Here is a 5,313-nt window from a genome sequence, read left to right on the forward strand (position 1 = left end):
GCACCGTCTTCTTGATGTTGTTGTCTATAATTTGGGGCCAAAAACGTCCTTGCATCGTCTTTAGAGATCAAAGTGGTCAAAGAGACGGTACGAAGGAAATGTAAATGTGTTTTTATCCAACGAAACATCAGCTGATGCCTCCAAACCAGAATACTGAAGCCAACGAGTGGACGATCGGGGCAGAGCCAAGTGTTTTAATAAATCTCACGGTGGGATGAGTGAAGCTTCGTGGTTTTAATGAAGGGGGGTACGGTGTCATGAATGTGGAGGGGGGTCTCTGACGACACTCTGACTCACTCGTCTCGCCCATTAGTCGCCTGCATGGAGCCGAAAAAACAAGGAGTCGGCTAACCCAGCAATAACCCAGAGGTCTCTCTGCTTCCTCCCAGACCCAGCAGACCCCCAGACCCCCAGACCTCCTCCCCTCCACCACCAGACCTCCTCCTCCTGTAATGACACATTGCTGAGGTTGATCCACCTCCATTAGGGCCGAGCCGGAGTCGGGAGATACGGGTGACACGAAGACGTGGTCACTTCGTACGAGCGGGAAATGATTAAAATTCCTCTTCTACCTATTACTTCTCACGGGCCATTAATGGCACTTGATTAATTCTTTATAACCGGAGGAGATTCATGAGTGTTTTATCACCTTTACGCTCGCCTCAGATCGCTTGTTGGAAATGCGTTGATGTGCGATAATGGGGCCAATAAAGTCGGCTTTAGTGTGTGAATGGAGAGAGGAGGAAGACAAAGACCAGCCTCGTAGTGCCTCATATCTCCACCGGTCTGGTTCTGATAGATCTCTCTTCCAGGGCCGGTTTACTCCACAAAAGACAAATGTAGCGATGCAGGATTTAAATAAGAACCGGAGGTTTCTCTCTCTGCTCTAATACCACGGACGTAGATACGATTTTGCCCGTGAAGCTCATAAAAACAGGAGACATCTTTCTGTCATCTCTGTCCCACTGATCATCCAACACCACCATCATCAGGCTCTCTGAGATCCTTTCAATGCTGTGAGTGCTGCTAATGCATTTCACCTTCATTGTACCAAATATATCTGCATCAGGAGGCAACCTCCGCTTCTTTGTTTGAAATATTTACAGCAAAAGAAAGTGCACTCATTTCCCCATCACTCACACACATTTACTGCTCAGAACAGCTTTCAGAGGGGCGACTTCTTTGGTGGAGATGTTTAAAAACGTTTAGGAACCTGACGGCCACATCACTGCATCATCTGCATACGTAGACAACACCGAGAGGTAATGCTCGTTTAGAGAACGGAGAACCAACCCACATGGTCTGGACCTGTTCTCGTAACGGGACTCTGAATGAGCGATGCGGTCTAAACTCCCTCCAACATGTTGCTGGTGACTCATCGGACTCTCATGAGGTTCTGTATCTCTCGTAAGGTCACTGATTGCCTGCAATTACACTGTTCTCAATAAGCTCATTAAAAAGCCAGACTCTAATTGAATTATTTCCAGATTGGTTTTCGGTTGCTCTGCCTCCAAAAGAGCACAGAACAGTTTCTGTTGTTTCTGTTTGAACACGGCAAAGCAACTTTTATCTTTTCATTTCTCTGACATCGTTCTCTGGTCAGCTGGTCACAGCCCTAAAAGGCACCGCTTACTTTTACATCATAAACCAGGAGGCAACCTCCAGTTCTGACGAGAGTTTATGGTCTCAATCTCTAGTTTCAAGTCTTCTTCAATCCAGCATGATGTTCATTTAGTACATTATGGTCCATTTAGAGTCCACCAGACCAGAAAGCAGGGGATGCTTTAGGGGGCGGGGCTTACCTGCTGATTGGCAGGTAGTTTTCACTTTCAGAGCGTTTTGAAACTCAATGTAAACGTTCTGGTCGCATAAAAAAATGTTGAACTCGAGGCTTCAAAGTGGCAGCTAACCACGACTACATCCACGGCTTAGAAACAGCCTCCGGTTGTCACGGCAATAAGAAACCTGAACGGAATAACTGCAGACGTTCCTCCGGCTGAACACTTTGTTTTTAGGATAATATTTTTATCTCCACTTTATTGTCCCGAAAAGACGCTTTAAACCCTTCTGGGTGACGTTTCTCACACACACACACACACACACACACACACACACACACACACACACACACACACACACACACACACACACACACACAGCCTGCTCAGCCTCAGATAACCAGCGTCTGACTCCAGACCAGCAGCAGGGGAAGGTGGCGTTCAGGACTGATCCTGGAATGACTCATCTGAGCGAGAATGCGTTTAATCCAATTTGGACGCGTCGGCCACGGTTGCACCAACGGTTACCTGCAGGACGGACGGATGACGGAGGGAGGTCGAAGTTAAAGGGCGCCGAGGTCGTGATGATGCTGCTAAACTCAGGCTCATGAAGAAGATTACAATTACACGGCGGGGAGACTCATTTCGTCTCACTGATTCTTTGTCTCACTGCGATCCTGGCTCCCGGATCAGCCTTCCTCTCATACATGCATCTCACACACACACAGATATGATACTCTTCATATTCATATTCCTTACGAGGCGCCATCATATCAGATCAATTGAGCATATCATTGCTATTGTTTCCATCAATTGCACTTGCAGGGTTTCTTTTAATTGGGAGCGTATTTGCACCTGAGGGCGGCTCGCTGCCGCCGTCAGACAATACTTTTCATACGGCGGCCTCACGCCGACAATCATCTCATTTAGTCTGCATGAAGCCGTCTTAATGGCTGCAAATAATACTAATAATGTCCCCGTGGAGCTCCACCTGGCTGGGGGGGGGGGAGCAGACTGCAGGACGGACGCGTCGCCCTTCGATCCAGAAAAACAGACTGAATTCATTTCAAAGAAAGATTTTTACAGATTAAAGTGCATTCGTGTGAGTCTTCGTGTCCTCCCCGAAGTGTTACGTTATTAGAGAACAGAACCTGTTTCTGGAGGTCCAGATAAACCACCAGGTACGTTGACACCTGCACTAATCCATCAGACACGAAGCAATCTAGCACCGCCAGACCTGCTCGCCATGTTTATCAAGGTGAGGAGCAGCAGGAACAACCGGTGCATCGCCTCCTCTCCGTCCTCACTGGATCTGAGATCACCATGAGGATCTGAGATGAGGATCTGAGATCACCACGAGGATCTGAGATGAGGATCTGAGATCACCACGAGGATCTGAGATGAGGATCTGAGATGAGGATCTGAGATGAGGATCTGAGATCTCCACGAGGATCTGAGACGAGGATCTGAGATCACGACGAGGATCTGCAGACTACGAGGCGTCTAAATAAAAGGATCTCAGCAGCAGAAATGCTCAAAGCTTTCATGCTCACGATGTTCTGGCAAACGGCCCATTTTAGATTTATAATCTATAATCATAATTAGATTAGTTATTACAAATCCTTGCACGGTTTATTTTTAAGATTAAAATGATGAAATATCATGAGGCCTCTTGATATCAATTTTTACACAAAATAAAGAAAATAAAACACTTAAATGGGTTGAGTCAACCACTTAACTTAACTTTAATATGTTGCTCCAGTTTGTCCGTAAACGGGGTTCTCCAGTGTGAAGTCGTTTATCAGTCAACGGCACATTAAACACCCATTTCCTCCCCCGTCTGCGTCCCCTTCTCCCCCATAATGGCTGAAGATTATGCACATTCATTACCATTATCATTAAAATCATCATTATCACACGCTTAGCATAATAACAGCGTTCAACTGGTTCCCTCCTCCCGTGTGTTTGTTTCCTCTTCTCTGCTGCTTTAAGGTGGAATAGAAGAGAAACATCGGCTTTGAAGCTTCAGTGTGACGTATTTAAAGTGACGGCTAAAATCAGAGCCAAAGAGAAACCATGAATATCAGCTGCTTTTAGAATTCACTGACACTAACAGCATAAATGTAAGGTGGAAGTCAGCCATGCAATCTCATATTCATCATGTTTGGTTCATTTATTTCTCATATATCTGTATCTACATGATTAAAGTCTCCAGGTCCGGGTGGAAGTGCAGCGGAGTGACTTTCTCTGGGTAACGAGGTGATAATCAGCCATGTGGCTCCCCGAGGCTCCACCACTCTCATGTCATGGAAAATAAGATGCTGCAGGTGAGGTGAGTTATCTACAGGCTCACCTCCGAGGTCAACAACGAATAACAACAACCAGAGCACGACAGACAGCCCATCATATATACTTATATATATATATATACATATATATGATATATGTATATATATATCATATCAATAAATATTAAATAAACGTGAATGAAAGAGAGATAAACCCTGAGAGGATGAACAACAGCTGACAACAAGTCCTCAACACTTCTCTCATCTCTAAAACAAGTCTCTGTACATGATATCACACACTGACAGGAAGCACAACTTCTTACCTGAGTGTGTGTGAGTGTGTGAGTGTGTGAGTGTGTGAGTGTGTCCTGATGTCCTCCTTCCCTCGGCGGCTGCAGAGACCTCGCTGCCTGGGCTCGTATCCTTAGGCGAAGGCTTTCCAACAACTGAACGCATTCCTCCTCTGAGGCTTCTTATAATGGCTCACCCCTTCCCTCCTGGCTCCCCCCTCCCCTCCCCCCTCCTCCCCCCTCCCCCCTACATCACCACCCACATCACCATAGAGGAGGGCTGGAGAGAAGGGGTGGATTCCCCCGTTCACACACACACACACACTCACACACACCTGTGACCCGCTGACGTAGCAGCATCACCTACGCCACCAACTAAAACCACGCATCATCAGAAATCCTGGTTCAGGTCCACAGGACCTCAAACCTGGACGGCGTCCATGTTCACACACCTTATATGGACGTCGTCGTTGTGACGCCACCCGTTGGTTGAAACAGCTCGGCATTTTGACCAGTGAAGGAAGTGTCCATATTTGGAGTGAGGAGGAGCGACGGGTGGATCAGATGAACACCCTTACTGGATCTGGATCCATGTGGATTCTGGTGTGAAGCTGCTGACAAAGTTAGCTTCAGGATTCACCATGAGTCCACCAAAGTCATTAGGGTTGATCCTCTGGGGACCATGAGTGTGTCATTCATCCAACACTTGTGGAGGTATTCCAGTCTCGAGTCTTGGACGTAGATAACAGCCGTAGAAAAAAAACAATTGATTTCATTTGTCGGCCTCACAGTCATGCTTGTACCCCCCCCCCCCCCCCCCCCCTCGCCGCCGTGACATCAGCACCCTGTGAGGGAGTGAATGTCGGCCCTGAACCTGCGTGAGGTCTGATAGTGACGGATGAATCGGGGAGCAGGGCCTCGGTGCCGAGCAGATAAGCAGCCGCTTCAGAGGAGCCT

The sequence above is a fragment of the Eutrigla gurnardus genome, assembly GCF_963514095.1.
Source record: "Eutrigla gurnardus genome assembly, chromosome: 16".
NCBI lineage: Eukaryota > Metazoa > Chordata > Actinopteri > Perciformes > Triglidae > Eutrigla > Eutrigla gurnardus.